Genomic DNA, 17,027 nt, shown 5'->3' with positions numbered 1-17,027 from the left:
CCCAGTAAGTCTGTGATTAGTTAGCCAACAGCACCTACAAAGGGTGAAAGCCAGTATTACACTTGGGTTAAAGATTAGTCACAGAAAGCTCCCATTGATCACTCCCACTGCCCAGTGATAGGCTAGAAGATTTAATCTCCTGGGCAGGACCATAGGTAGTGAGGGGAATAAGATGAGAGGGGTCATTCAATGAGGAGGATCAGACCATGAGGAGATCTGAGCAGACCAGGACATAGAGGATTCATGCCATCTGAACACAGCCACGCCTAAAAGGAACACGCCCAGAGGCCATCTTGGTGACTATATTTGAAACCAGTTCTGATTTTTCTTTTTAAGCATATGGCTTATCACAGCACAAATATCTGAACGTTTGATTTATTGACCATTGTCTTTCTTAAGTTTATAGTCATTTATAGCCAAAGGGAGTGCGTTCTTCCAGTGCACAGGAATTACTCATTCCGCATATTTGATAAAACCCATTCAGTGGGTATATTTTTCTTTAGATTGACACAATCAATCGTTCAAGAATCGCTGACTGTGAAATCCATAACTTATTTTTCTTTTTGGATAAAAGCTAGACCTTTCAAGCTACCTCCTCTAGATATTTTGATACTTTGCCGCAGCATGTGCAAGCCACACCTAGCCAAATTTAGGACGACTCAATAGATATCTTATTCCAAAATTATATGTATTTTACCCGCTTGCTCTGTGTAGTATCACAGGCCAGCGGAGGTTAAAGTATAGACAGTGGGAAAATTCCTGTCATTTATAGTTGATTGCATAGCGATTGTGGGGCAACGCCCAGTCGTCAGATCCACTGAGTCATCCTAAATTTGTTATATTGAATGGTATAGCTGACATCAGCCAGTTTATTTTGGATAGCGCATTTTTGATTTTGGACTGCGCAATTTTGATTTTTGATAGCCACCATTTTGTTTTTGATAGCCACCATTTTGTTTTTGATAGCAGCCATTTTGATTTTGATAACAGCCATCTTGTTGTCGTTCAATTCATCCATTTTGTCTCCAGAGACCCTGTGGTAAATTGAGTAACAGGGCCGACGGCCATATTTGATGAGTCATAACTCTGCACTGTATTTGAGTTGACTGCTAAATGGTTTAAGCCTTTTGTATTGGTGAATAAGTATAATAACATTTTGATGTTTTACTGAAATTATTATCCAGCTCATTGCTTATTATAAGAATGACCTTATGAGTTTTGTTTTATATCAAAAGTGCAATATTATATTGTTTTGATATTGTAATATTTATTCGATATTAAATTGATATTTTTATAAATTGGTCCACATTTATTTGCATGTTTAAACCAGTACTGTAAAACCTCGGAAAACAAGCTCACACAGTTAGGCGTATGTTTGTATTTTAGCTCCTCCTATTTTCCCAGGAGCATTACATTTACATTTTTGATTTTATATTTATTTTTAAACAAGTTATACAAACATTGACAAAACGCCCGACACTGCTACTGCCTATAGAGCGTGCCCTAGTGGCTGCAGCTCTGGCGCTTTGAGTCTGCCAGGAGAAAAACGCGATATAAATGTTATTTGTCTTGTCTAATTTTTCTCTTGACAACTGTTGAACACAAAAGGCAAGGCCATGCCTGGCTACAAATCCTTAAGTAGTGGCTGGATGGTGTAATGGTTAAGGGCTCTGCCTCTGACACAGGAGACCAGGGTTTGAATCTTGGCTCTGTCTGTTCAGTACGCCAGCACCTATTCAGTAGGAGACCTTAGGCAAGTCTTCCTAACACTGCTACTGCCTATAGAGTGTGATCTAGTGGCTGCAGATCTGGTGCTTTGAGTCTGCCAGGAGAAAAGTGTGATATAAATGTTATTTGTCTTGTCTAATTTTTCTTTTGGATTGAGCATAAATGGTACATGCTAGGCTAGCTTCAGCTAGTAGTGTTGGTGGTATAATGGATATGTTAGTTACCTACCATACACTGAGACCTAGGTTCAATTTCCAGCCACGGTATTTAAGCTGGCCTTTGAAATACTGTAATTCCCTGGCAAATGAGACCCCCCTCCCTCCAGTAGGAGGGAGGAGGGAATAGGTAGAATGGAGGAGGTAGAAGCCTACAAGAGGCTAATTAAACTCTCCCTAGCAGAGTGTGTGTAGCAGCTGTCCCTTAACTAATTAATGTAGGCAGATGAGTGAGTCAAATGGCACAAGGACCTTGCCTTGTATAAGGGTTGGTATGGCTCCAAGAGTGAGTGCAGTCTGATTGGCAACAATGTGGCTGCTGACTGTGATGTAGAGGGTCAAAGTTTTGCTCAATAGAGCATTATGGGGTGAATTGAACTTCCGGGAAAGTTCGCCTTTGGCAGGCGAACGCGAACCACCGAAGTTCGCCGGGGACCTTTCTCCGGCGAACCGTTCGGGACATCTCTACTCCCTGGGATCCAGCGCTGCAGTTCTCCCTCCATCCTCTGGGTATCGTAACCTTGTAGTGAGATCTTCGTCTGTAGTCATGATGACAGACGCCGACCACTTCCGAGGGATGGAGAGACCCCGAGGACAGGAAAGAAAATGACTGCTGGTGTCTGGATCCCAGAGGAGGGGAGTTAAAATGCCCACTGCTCTGCACACGGCTCCTGGTAACTACCACGAGTCACGCTCGGGGTTACCGCTCCTGGCTTGCTATTCCATCCCAAGCATAACTCATGATAACTGCCTAGGAAGTTAAACTAAAGCCTGGTACACAAATACAATTTTAATTAGCCAAACACTGACCAATTTTACCACCTCTCTGTAAAGTAAGGGCCAACAGATTTTTAATACTACGACTAGATTGTGTAGGTAAGCTCTGATACTACATGGAGGCCAATCAAAATTGGATGTGTATATGCGCCCCAAGACTATATTGAGGATTAGGCTTGCCACATACATATTAATTTTTCTGTTGAATCCCTGGCCAATTTGATCACTTTGTCCAAATCTGCCACTCATCGCTTGCTCCAACATATTAATTTAACTTCTTTTTCTACATATTCTAAGCATTTTATTGTCCAGAAGTCTGATTGTACATTTTGGATAATAAATCTTAGTGAGAAAGAGATGCAGGGCAATGACCTGCAGAGCTGCACCACATTGCGCAGTACGCTTTTTCTGGTTTCATTGATGTTTGATGGATTTCTGCTAAAATAAATTGAGCCTCGTGTTCTGTGTAATAAATGAATTGATAATTATACATTTGTGAATTACAGTCAGATAGGGATCAATTGGTATATGGTCAGGTTTATACTATGAGAGTAAAGTCTCAGATATGGCTATGTACTCTATAAAGTGCTGCACAAGATGTCAGTGCTATATTAATACTATGGTAGGACATTAGACAATGACTATGATAGGATTAGATTGTGAAATGCTCTGAGGAAAGTTAGTGACATGACTATGTACTCTTTAAAGTGTTGCAGAAGATGTCAAAGCAATGTAAAAACATAAATACACCATTCAAAATGACATATGACACCCACCCTCAGCAGCACTCACACTGATGTCTCCCTGCACTCCCAGCAGCACCCACAAGGTCATCTCCCACCCACCACCAGTACCACCCACAGTGACTTCTCCCACCTACCCACAGTGACATCTCCCACCTATCCCCAGCAGCACCCTGTAACGATTGGTGTCAGCAAAACAGATTTTCTGATTATTGGTGATCTGCAGTATCACCAATAATACACATGCTATACCTGATTATGTGATGATCTGCAGAATCACCAATAATGCTAGTATAGCCAGACACAGGACAACCAATGTGGAATAGTGTTTGGTGCAACAGTAATGAGTAATAGGAGATCTCTTGAGGAGCGGGTGATTCAGACAGTACTGCAGTCAATGATCACCTGAAGAGCAGGTGATTCAGACTGTACTGAAGCCAATGATCACCTGAGGAGCAGGGACCACTGACAGTGCTGCAAGGATGATCACCTGAGGAGCAGGTGATTAAGACTATACTGCAGCCAGTGGACACCTGAGGAGCAGGGACCACTGACTGTGCTGCAAAGGCTGATCACCTGAGGAGCAGGTGATTAATATTATACTGCAGCTAGCGGACACCTGAGGAGCAGGTGTTACAGACAGTGCTGCAGCTGAGCTTTACCTGAGGAGTAGGTGAAGGCTAGTACAGATCCCTCACCAGTGACTAGGCCCACTGGTGAGGACAGGAAGGTCAGACAAGCAGAGTAGGCAATGTACGGACAGATACAGTACAAAGACAGAAGGCTGATTCAGTGTCAAGTTTAGGCAGAGTTTGGCAACACGAATCAGATGGGCAGAAGTACAGAATCACTAAGCAGGAGAATAGTCAAAGGAAGCAGAAGGTCATAACAGATAATACAATGCAATTAGTACTTTAAGCTATCAACAGAATCTGGCTAAGTGTGGATACCCAGCTCCAGCCGGTTCTAGCACACTTTGGGATCTGACTAGGGTCTGAGCGCTCACACGATAGCATTCGCAACAGCAGACACGGAGCAACTGACATACTAGTACTATATATATAGAGATGCCCCGCAGCGCCTCCCCCATCACTCAGACAATCCAAAGTACCGTTGGAGTCAGCTGACTAGGCAGATCAGCTTACTCCCCTTCTATTTGTATAAAGGTCCTGTCGCCTGGTGCGCGCGCGCATAGCCCTCAATCTATGTGCAATAGAAGGACCAGGCAGAGCAGCTGCATGTAACTGCGTGGCAGAGGCCGCCGGCCTATACGCGGAGATAGCCGCCATGCCGCTTGTCCCATAGACTATGAATGCAATTTGCAGGAACGGATCTTTGCCAGGAACAGATCTTTTGCAGATACTGATCTTTTGTGTCTGATCAGCATGTTTGTGAGCAGCATCTTGCAAAGATTTTTTCTGATGGGGGGGTTCAGCACCATAGAACAGGCTGTGTAGAAATGCTCTCATACTACATGAAGGGTGGTAAGATTGGTCTGTGATCTTTCACTTTCCAAAGACTATGGTCTGATGTGTGTATGCACCCTAACTTACTGATCTGTAATCATGCAATAATTCCCAGCAGGCAAATTGGATAAAATTACACGGGATATAGATGATTAACGGGTAACAACGTGAAATCAGTGATTTGGTCAATCCTCACCAATCAATAAGGAAGCAGTGACAATCCTGACGGTTAAAGGTTTTTCTTTTTTTTATTTTGAACCCCAGTAAATGGTACAGCAAGTGATTCAGTGTGAAGATCATAAATACAGCCTGCATGCACACCCATTGTATAGTAGAAGGACTATTTCTCTCGGCCCTGGCAGCAGGCTGAGTTAATGGATTGTGCGCCTTGTGTATTTACTTGAAACAGCATGATCTATTTAGGTCGCCAAAGCTTCTTTACAATGACAAAATACAGCAAGAGAAGACACACATCTTATTGACACAAGATACTAAATTATAGACCCCCCACCGCCTTATCTAGCAGGCTCACGTATGCGGTGCTCTTTGCTACCTGAGCTTGTTCAGGGCGAGCACATTGTCTTCCCTGCTGGGACCGGATTGAATTAACATGATTAGCTGAGAAATTTTCAACATATTTGGCCTTCTCCTGCTAATCAATTTTAATCAATCCACTGCAGAAAATTAATTGAAATGCTACTCAAATTGCTGTTCCTCTAGCAGATAAAGGGGCACAATCCCATTTCTTAGAGCCATTGTATTCAGGCCAACTAAGCCACACAGAGAACAAGCAATATTAATTCTTTACTGTCGCTACGCAGAACAATAGCGAGTTTTACGGAGAGATATATATGGAATCGAGAAAACACGTTTCGAACAGCTGGAAGATGAGTTTTGTGGCATCGTAATTATCATACCATCTTTTCATTCTAGGCTTTTAATGTTGCCATGAAATGTATGTTATTTTATATGTCAGAATCAAATCATGCAAATTCCACATCTCGCCCAATCCTCTAAGAAGTAAACAGGTCCAAAGCCGTGAAAGTGTTTTTAAAGTGCATTAAAAATAATTTTGAGTTAGGCCACTTAACCCCGTTTTCATTTAAAATGATTGTATTTATCTGTTATAAATGTTAAGTGACGTACTGGATAATTTACCCCCCTTGCTGTTATTTAGTTGCGATTCTAGCATTTATGGAGGGAATTTGCATGAGAGTACAGGTTAAATGCATTGAATTTATAATGGCAATAAAATGCCAAGGTTGATTGTTATTTTTAAAGCTGACATTCAGAATTTATTTCTAGGTAACATTAGCTTCCAAGTGTCCAAAAAGTGTAAAAGAATCTGGGCACCAACCAGCGAAATCCAAATTTTATTCCATCTTTTAATCCAACTGACATAAAGTGTACATACAAAAACCTAACAACCATTTCACAAGTTTTACCCACTCTATCATGATGAAGCAGGTATAACCCGTGAAACATCTGTTCGGTTTTTCTATGTACACTTTATGTCAGTTGAATTAAAGATGGAATAAAGGTGACCAAATTTGGATTTCGCTGGTTGGTGCCCAGATTCTACACCAGTATAGGTATCCAGGTATAGGTGCTCCCAGTATAGGTAGCCAGGTATAGGTGCCTCCAGTATAGGTAGCCAGGTATAGGTGCCTCCAGTATAGGTAGCCAGGTACAGGTGCCCCAGTATAGGTAGCCAGGTACAGGTGCCCCCAGTGTAGGTATTGGGGGAAACCAATTAACTTATCTGTATGTTTTTGGAATGGGGTAGCCAAGTATAGGTGCCCCCAGTATAGGTAGCAAAGTATAGGTGCCCCAGTATAGGTAGCCAGGTATCGTGCCCCCCAGTATAGGTAGTCAAGTATAAGTGCCCCAGTATATGCAGGGCCGGATTTCCGCACAGGCCACCTAGGCCGGTTCCTAGGGCGGAAACCAGCCGACAGGAGAGCTGGGGCGGCTGTCGCACACTGTACACAAGGCTGCAGATCAGCTGTCCCCTGTCTCTGCTACGAACTGCACAGAGGAAAGCGCCCCTCCCCTCCTTTCCTCTCCACTCTGACACTGAGGGAGGAGGGGCTGAGCAGAGAAGCCAAGCCGCGAGATTCAGATTCAGGAAGAAGACGGGCGGCTACTCTCAGCACAGCATACAGGTATCTGTGCATGGTGGCAGCGCTAGCTGTGAGAGGGAAGGGAGGGAGTCGAAGTGTCTGCAGGACACTAGACTAGAATCACGATGTGCCTGCCTGATTCTGGGGAATGAGTGACCAGCTGGGATCCCTCTCTCTCCCCCTCCTTCTTCCTTCCCAGGAGTCTGACTAAAAACAGGGCTGCCTGGTGGTCCCCTCTGTCCTGTAGCCTGGCTTCCATCTCTTCTCTCCATACCACCGTCATTCATTTTATCATTTGTTTCCCTTCTCCTCCCCCCACAGTCATTTGTCTTTCCATTGCCCTAGCACAGCTATCCACACTTGCTCCTTTTTTTATTGCACTTTTAGTCTTCTGAGATCACTGGTTCACCCTATTTTTTAAAGGATATTGGAGGTTAATTCATGACATGTTAGTGCGCTAAGCCACATGGGTTAAACCGGTGAGCGCACGTAATCAGCGTAGCGAGCGCTCTTGGCTGCTTCTTTGAAGTACAGTGCGATGGTATGTAGCACCACCGTCATACTTTACTAACGCAGCTGCTGTTACATTTAATGTAGCAGCGGCCGCACTAGTAAAGTATGACGGTGGTGCTACATACCATCGCACTGTACTTCAAAGAAGCAGCCAAGAGCGCTCGCTACGCTGATAGCGTGCGCTCACCGGTTTAACCCATGCGGCTTAGTGCACTAACGTCATGAATCAACCTAATTAGATCTATGTTTGAGCACCAGCACTTTCTCCCTGCAGCTACATTATATGGTTAATAGCACTTTTGAAAGTTGACTACAAATGTATTACACTTGTTTTTATCTAATTGAACCTGCCTGATTAGTTTGTACCGCTCTTAGTACTTATGGGTCGTTGTTAAGGTGCGTACACACCTGCGACTGATGTCACTTGTCCGGGATAAAGATCCAATCCCCTTGGGTGACAATGCTGGACTGTACAGATGTGTCTCAGCTGTGTGAGGCCCAGTGCACACCAAAACCACTAGTAGATCGTCAAAACGCTAGCGGTTTTGGGTGCACACCGAGCGGATTTTGTATGTGATCCGCCGGCCGCATCCGCATCAGCATCCGCGTGGCTAATGTATCTCTATGGGCTGGTGCACACCGGCGGTTTGAGGTTTTAAGCATACCGCAAGCGTGCAGCAGGAGGCACGTTTGCGGCTTGCTAAAAACCTCAAACCGCCGGTGTGCACCATCCCATAGAGATACATTAGCCATGCGAATTTTCAAGCGGATGCGGCCGGCGGATCCACCCAGTGTGCACTGGGCCTGCATTCTGTTGTCATGCTGGGAGGGAGAGGGACGTCACGCTGCAGGTGGGGAAGTGGCATACATATAATCCTACCATAGTCGTAGTCTAATGTCCTACATTATTATTATTATGTATTTATATAGCACTGGCATCTCCTGCAGCACATTACAGAGTGCATAGTCATGTCACTGACTGTCCTCAGAGGAGCTCACAATCTAATCCTACCATAGTCAGTCTAATGACCTACCATATTATTATTATGTATTTATATAGCACTGACATCTTCTGCAGCACATTACAGAGTACATAGTCATGTCACTGACTGTCCTCAGAGGAGCTCACACTCTAATCCTACCATAGTCATAGTCTAATATCCTACCATATTATTATTATGTATTTATATAGCACTGACATCTCCTGCAGCACATTACAGAGTACATAGTCATGTCACTGACTGTCCTCAGAGGAGCTCACAATCTAATCCTACCATAGTCATAGTCTAATGTCCTACCATATTATTATGTATTTATATAGCACTGTCATCTCCTGCAGCACATTACAGAGTACATAGGCATGTCACTGATTGTCCTCAGAGGAGCTCACACTCTAATCCTACCATAGTCATAGTCTAATGTCCTACCGTATTATTATTATGTATTTATATAGCACTGACATCTCCTGCAGCACATTACAGAGTACATAGTCATGTCACTGACTGTCCCCAGAGGAGCTCACACTCTAATCCTACCATAGTCATAGCCTAATGTCCTACCATATTATTATTATGTATTTATATAGCACTGACATCTCCTGCAGCACATTACAGAGTACATAGTCATGTCACTGACTGTCCCCAGAGGAGCTCACACTCTAATCCTACCATAGTCATAGTCTAATGTCCTACCATATTATTATGTGTTTATATAGCACTGACATCTCCTGCAGCACATTACAGAGTACATAGTCCTGTCACTGACTGTCCTCAGAGGAGCTCACACTCTAATCCTACCATAGTCATAGTCTAATGTCCTACCGTATTATTATTATGTATTTATATAGCACTGACATCTCCTGCAGCACATTACAGAGTACATAGTCATGTCACTGACTGTCCCCAGAGGAGCTCACACTCTAATCCTACCATAGTCATAGTCTAATGTCCTACCATATTATTATTATGTATTTATATAGCACTGACATCTCCTGCAGCACATTACAGAGTACATAATCATGTCACTGACTGTCCTCAGAGGAGCTCACAATCTAATCCTACCATAGTCATAGTCTAATGTCCTACCATATTATTATTATGTATTTATATAGCACTGACATCTTCTGCAGCACTGTACAGAGTACATAGTCATGTCACTGACTGTCCTCAGAGGAGCTCACAATCTAATCCCACCATAGTCATAGTCTAATATCCTACCATATTATTATTATGTATTTATATAGCACTGACATCTCCTGCAGCACATTACAGAGTACATAGTCATGTCACTGACTGTCCTCAGAGGAGCTCACAATCTAATCCTACCATAGTCATAGTCTAATGTCCTACTATATTATTATTATGTATTTATATAGCACTGACATCTTCTGCAGCACTGTACAGAGTACATAGTCATGTCACTGACTGTCCTCAGAGGAGCTCACAATCTAATCCTACCATAGTCCTAGTCTAATGTCCCACCATATTATTTTTATGTATTTATATAGCACTGACATCTTCTGCAGCACTGTACAGAGTACATAGTCATGTCACTGACTGTCCCCAGAGGAGCTCACAATCTAATCCTACCATAGTCATAGTCTAATGTCCTACCATATTATTATTATGTATTTATATAGCACTGACATCTTCTGCAGCACTGTACAGAGTACATAGTCATGTCACTGACTGTCCCCAGAAGAGCTCACAATCTAATCCTACCATAGTCATAGTCTAATGACCTACATTATTATTATTATGTATTTATATAGTGCTAACATCTTCTGCAGCACTTTAAAGGACCGCTATCGTGAAAAAAGTAGGCAGTTAATATCTGACTGAACAACAGGTTTATGGCCAGTCCATCTCCTCATGGGGGATTCTCAGCGTTTTCTATGTTTTCAACAGCATTTCCTGAACAGCAGTTGCAAAGTGTAACTGACAAAATAGTGTGCAAGTGAGTAGGGAGGTTGGCTGGTAGATTACTATTTTGACAGTTAAACTGCTGTTCAGGAAATACTGTTGAAAACAAAGAAAACCCTGAGAATCCTCCATGTGGAGATGGACTGGCCCAAAACCGGTCAGATTGTAAATGCCTACTTTTTTCACGATAGTGGTCCTTTAATCACCTTAGTATTGTGATCAGCAAAGGTCCCCATACACACACATTACATTTCTAATTGGATTCCCTGCAGATTCGTTCACTCTGATCAAATCAAATGGAAATCAATTCCTTTATATTTCATTGATTTTGACCAAAAATGTATCTAAAGTATCAATCAAACAGGACGGCTGGGTCAATTGGGGGTGGAGCAGGAGTGGTAGATGATTGATAGGCCATAGCGTTGCGTTATATCAAACAGTGCAACGTTGGGGTTCGATCAGTTTTCAATAGATTCCCTGCTGGAATCTATTAAAAATGAATGTGCTGTGTGTGGTAGGAATCAATTCCTTCTGAACAGATTCCTTTCAGAAAGGGGCCGATCGCTTTGGAAAATTGGGTAGAAATCTATAATTGTATGGCCAGCTGCATTTTAACCTGATACATAATTTTAATCCTTTTCCCATAATGCTATTCCCAAATTCTTAGCCTCAACCTAAATTGCCAAAAGCCCTATTTTTTAATCTTTCCTAAGCCCTTTTTTTTTTTTTTTTTTGTAAGTACTTAAACCTAATAACCTGATCTATTAGTATTTCTAACCTCCCCCCCTTTTCTATGACCGATAACCCTATCCTAACCACGTTGTTGTCATGGGGCGGCTGGAGGTAATGGGCCTAGGGCGGTAAAAAGTACAAATCCGGCCCTGAGTATATGTAGCCAGGTATAGATGCCCCAGTATAGGTATCCAGGTATATGTGCCCCAATATATTTATGCAGGTATATGTACCCCCAGTGTACGTAGCCATGTATAGGTGTCCCAGTATAGGTAGCAAAGTATAAGTGTCCCAGTACAGGTATCCAGGTATAAGTGCCCCAGTATATGTAGCCAGGTATAGGTGCCCCCAGTATAGATATCCAGGTATATGTGCCCCCAGTGTAGGTAGCAATGTATAGGTGTCCCAGTATAGGTAGCAAAGTATACGTTCTCCAGTATAGGTAGCCAGGTATCGGTGCTCCCAGTATAGGTAGCCAGGTATAGGTACCTCCAGTATAGGAAGCAAGGTATAGGTGTCCCTTGGAAGATGCCACCTGAAACACGTGGTTCAGGTGGCGTCATACAAGGTCTGCCCTGCAAGCAATTGTTCATGTGTAAAGTGCTTCAGGAGGTCCAATTTAAAACTTGCACGTGGGACAATAGCCACTTATTTAAGATCAGTTCTTAGCCTTGAATAATTTAAAGCGGACCCAAACCAAACATTTTTTTTTAATTCAAAATATTTAGTTGCACCACTCTGACACATACAAAGATAAATAAACACTCCTTCAAGCCTATGAGCATTTCAGTGTATGCTTTTCACCCTTCTCTTTTCATAACTAGGGTTATACAGGTGGCAGCCATTAGCAATTCCTCCTTTGTCAGACACCTCCTACTCCACCAGTTTGCCGGATTCTGTCCCGGCAATATGAAAGGAAGGGGAGGGGTTCCTCCAATAAATGTAAAATATTTTATATTTGTCATCATGCAGCTGAAAAAAGGCTGCTATTTATTATTATAATTTAGAAAACAGATTTTATTTCTGAAATCTTGTATTTTTCATTTGGGTCCACTTTAGGACAACAAACCTGAATTTTACATGAACATGAAGATGACCTGGAATTTTCTGTCACATGAAGTGACTAGAGTACAATGGTATCAAATCGCTAAGACACGTTTAGTATAAAAAATACAGGGTTGGTAATACACCATTCTGTGTTTTAGACTCCAATTTTACAATTTTCACATATGCTCTCACCTGCCACACTCTGCAGGATACTCTTGCTTTCTCGATCTCGCTCATCCCTGATGCTTAGTGAATTGAAGACATGAAGTACATTTGCTTATGTTTGATCATTTGTATGGTTCTGTATTAGAATATGCCCATGGAAAATGTACATTACATTTTTATTTTAGTCAGGTACAGAGGTCAAGTCGTGCAATGTATGCATATGAAAGACAATAACTTTAAGTTCACAGAATAATTGTGCCCTCAAAAGTTGTATTCTGCCAGAAAAACTTTTATGACTGTAATTTGATTATCAGCGATGTTTCCTATATTCCTGACAAGGTACCGACAAGACAGAAGCTGTCACTTCCATGCCAATAAATTTTGCACTTTACATACACACATTTATCTCATCATGTCACATATCGACTTTAAGTTGACAGCAACAAACATCAGCTTGCATTGGGAAGACTTCATTGGGATGACGATGAGAAAAGGTTAGTATCAACTAAGGATCACTATTGTGGATAATTAAAAATATATGTATTTGAATACATATAAGATGTACATTTTGTCCCACAGTCAAATGCGCTGTAAATTGCAGATTTTTTTTTATGTCACTGTCTCTTACAGTTACTAAAATATGACATATCTGACAGGTTTTAGACTAGACCATCTACTTATGAGGTTTCTCAGAACTTTTTTAATTTTCAAAAGCACTTACTTCCTTTTTAGATCATGACTGCATGATTTGACAGACAGATGTTGGATCCAAGTGTTCTGGTTTTGCTGTGGAAGTTTTTACACACTTGAGCACAGAAGATTAATTAGAACACACATAGGGGGATCCTAGGCTAAATGAGCATGTCTGTAATTTTCACTGTGATGATCCAAAGTGCTTACAATCCCCCTTGCCCTCCTGGCACTGGGGAAGGAGCACTGCATCTATATCTAACAATACAGCCTTCTCAATGCTTAATGGAAGGAAGCATGACCCAGTCTATTGCATGCCAGACCTTCCCTGGCCATGTGCCTTACCTCAACCCTGAGCCAAGAGGCAATGACTAAATGTTGTCACCTGACCACTGGCACTGATGCCAGTAAAGGTATTTAGCTACATATTTTATTTCAGCTCAGTATTGACTTTTTAGTAAGTAAAGAGAGGAAAGGAGGCTACAGTATTAATGAAAACCATAATTCAGCTTTAAGATAAATATCCTGACTAGAGATGGCCGGAACCTCCGATTTTCGGTTCGCAAACAGCACCCAGGGATGCAGTTTTTATCAACTTGACAAAGAGCTTGATTGCTTGAAACAGCGGTCTGTCGTTGTACTCTCTGCTTTATCTGATGTAACCAATAAAAGAAGCTATAACTACATTGGTGGTGCCTGCATGACTTGGTTCCTGCATCTTTTATTATTATTATTATTATTTAGTATTTATATAGCGCTGACATCTTCTGCAGCGCAGTGCAGAGTATATTGTCTTGTCACTTAACTGTCCCTCAGAGGGGTTTGCAATCTAATCCCTACCTTAGTCATACGTCTATGTATGTACCATATCTATGTATGTATTGTGTAGTGTTTGTATCGTAGTCTAGGGGAGATTTTATAGGGAAGCCAATTAACTTATCTGTATGTTTTTTGGATGTTGGAGGAAACCAGAGTGTCCCGGGAGAACATACAAACTCTGTACAGATAGTGCTGGGATTCAAACCGGGGACCCAGCGCTGCAAGGCGAGAGCGCTAACCACTATGCCACTGTCTGCCGTATCTTTTCAACAACATCCTATAGCAAACTCAACCCTCTGCAAAACTCTTGATTGTTTCTTTACTTTGAAGCCCTTATGCAATTAACTTTTTCTCCTGAGTTTTCTCCTAAGAGATTTTTTTTATCTTCTCTTTAAAATACCTTTTCAGCACTTTTCAATTTAAAAAGTACCAAAAATTAGCTGAAAAATGACTAGGAATATTATATGGAGTGTTTTCTTGCTTGCTGGTGGTTTAATGATAAAAGGTGAAAATATCACCTGGTGACAACTCAAGAGTAGAAGGTATTTTCATGTGGGCTCATGCTTAATTCTTCATGCTCATGCTTAAAGGGGAACTGTAGTGAAAATAACATAATTAATAAAATTGCTTATTTATTACAATATTCACTTATAGATTATTAAGACAGTGTTTTTGCCCATTGTAAAATCTTTCCTCTTCCAATTTTCATTTACTGAGAGTTTTATGTACATAGGGAGATATTGCTTGCTTGGCAGCTGGAAAAAGTTGTTATTTCCCAAAATGCAATAAGGTTCACATGCAGCAAACTGTGGGAAGAGTTTAAGCACAGTGGGGTCAATTCATAAAATCCATCGCAGGGACATCAGAGGATGCATAGATTGCACTGTTTGATGTTTCCATACATGTGCTGCAGTTCACCGCTGAATCGCAGTGCATGGTTGCATTTGCACCGCTATCCCATTCATAATAAATAAATAAATGGGATTGCAAGTGCCGCCTCTGGGGGAATTATATTCAACGCACAGCTACGCTGACGCATGGCCACCTGCATTGTAAATGGAAATGAGCTGATTAAAGCAAGATATGGCACTGGTAACCAACACAGAACTTTAAAAACATGTGTGCCTAGAATTGAACATTTATTGTAAAAAAGTACCATATTTTCCGGACCATAAGACGCACTTTTTCTCCCCCAAAAGTGTGTGTTTGGGGGGGGGGGGGGAAGTACCTGCATCTTATGGTCCAAATGTAACAATTGGGGCCAGCGCCAGGAACCCACACATACACTGCGGTCAGATAGCTGATCCCTGCCGCCCACCGCACAATGCCACAACGTATCACTCACTTTAATTGCAATTTTCACGTGGCCTCCTCCCATAGTCCTGCTTCAGATGCCGGTGGCCGATGTGGGTGCGCTGTCCATCATGGCCGCTGCAGCGCCAGACACGCTGACCCCTGCCGTCATACTTCCACTTGGCCTGATGTTTCCGGGGTCAGGGTCGGCTGTCCTGCGCTTTTGCAACAAGTTTCCCCCTCCAGAGGGCTGGCTCGCTCTTTCTGCACTGTCTGTGCCAGTCATGGCCAAAAATGCTGATCCCTGCCGCCCATCGCACAGCCAGCGGGATTGCTCACTCTCTCTCCGGGATTCCGTCTCCACATGTCCCTATGAGAAGCCGCCAGCCAATCAGGTGGGGGCCGATGGTCCTGCGGGCGGGAGCAGGCTCTGCCGTTCTAGCCAATCACGGCACTCGCTGAGATCAGCGAAAACATTTTTTTCCTGATTTTTGTCCACAAAACCTGGGTGCGTCTTATTGTCCGGAGCGTCTTATGGCCTTAAAATAAAACGAAATACAAATCTCTTATGCCTAGTCACAGCATTGTAATATTACAAAGCATATATTGTGTTACAAATTTGGAACACTTGAGAACTTCACTTTCACACTGCTTTACGATATTACACTGCATTACTATGTGTAAATTAATCATTTCTCAACATGTTACATTAAGAAATGTTCTGGTGCCCAGGGGCTTAGCAAATGCTAGAGATGCATTTTACAGAAAATCTGCTGGGATCAGAACATGGAAAATGATTTTTGTCATTGCTTCCAGACACCGTTTAGTGGTTACACCCTGTAGCATAATTTACACATTTGCTGAGGAGGTCTGTCTAATTGCTCAGTAGCTTGATTATGTTATCACCATTAGAAACAAGCTGGCTTTTTACAGGGGAAAAAAAAAGTTACGTTTTTTTTTCTTGATTCTTTTTTCCAAAAAATCAAATCAGTATTTTGATACAGGAATACAGGTTTTCTCTCTGTATTTGAATTCTCCAGCTGTCTTGTAAACATGAATGTGTCCAAGATTTCTTTAAGTAACAAGCCAGAAAACCCAATGTGAGTAGCCAAGCAAACTTATACAGATCTCTTTTTATATGATATTAGGTGGCAGAAATTTGCAAATGTAACTGTGATTTAGTTGAGGTTTGCAGAACTATTTATGTTCTCTAGCTATCTCCAGCATCATACTGACCCAGCGAAGTGCCAATGTTTTGCTCGGTAGGCCCCGCCTCCACATCTCCGGTGGGCCCCAGGGCCAGTGGCGTAGGGATAACTATGGGGCCCATAAAGAGGGCCTCGGCCGCCTGTTCTGGCTACTTGTGTTTTAATATTTTCTTTAACCACCTGAGCGGTCTGGACGAGCTCAGCTCGTCCAACACCGCCGGAGGCTGCCGCTCAAGCCCTGCTGGGCCGATTTACATCAAATAAAAAGCAGCACACGCAGCCGGCACTTTGCCAGCCGCGTGTGCTGCCTGATCGCCGCCGCTCTGCGGCGATCCGCCGCGAGCAGCGGCGAAAGAGGGTCCCCCCAGCCGCCTGAGCCCAGCGTAGCCGGAACAAAAAGTTCCGGCCAGCGCTAAGGGCTGGATCGGAGGCGGCTGACGTCAGGACGTCGGCTGACGTCGATGACGTCACTCCGCTCGTCGCTATGGCGACGATATAAGCAAAACAAGGAAGGCCGCTCATTGCGGCCTTCCTTGTTTATTCTGGGCGCCGGAGGCGATCGGAAGATCGCCTCCGGAGCGCCCTCT

General features: G+C 42.7%; 1 long non-coding RNA gene across 1 annotated transcript in view; it reads right to left on the bottom strand.

Moving 5' to 3' along the window:
- LOC137544339 (uncharacterized) overlaps nucleotides 1-17,027 on the bottom strand; it is a 43,843-nt gene that overhangs the window by 21,169 nt on the left and 5,647 nt on the right. Inside the window, exon 2 of the long non-coding RNA XR_011025821.1 lies at nucleotides 15,285-15,771. This is a non-coding gene — a long non-coding RNA (uncharacterized lncRNA). The remainder of the gene's footprint in view (nucleotides 1-15,284; nucleotides 15,772-17,027) is intronic.

Source organism: Hyperolius riggenbachi, chromosome 2, assembly GCF_040937935.1.
Source record: "Hyperolius riggenbachi isolate aHypRig1 chromosome 2, aHypRig1.pri, whole genome shotgun sequence".
NCBI lineage: Eukaryota > Metazoa > Chordata > Amphibia > Anura > Hyperoliidae > Hyperolius > Hyperolius riggenbachi.
This window is presented reverse-complemented; position numbering and strand designations above follow the sequence as displayed.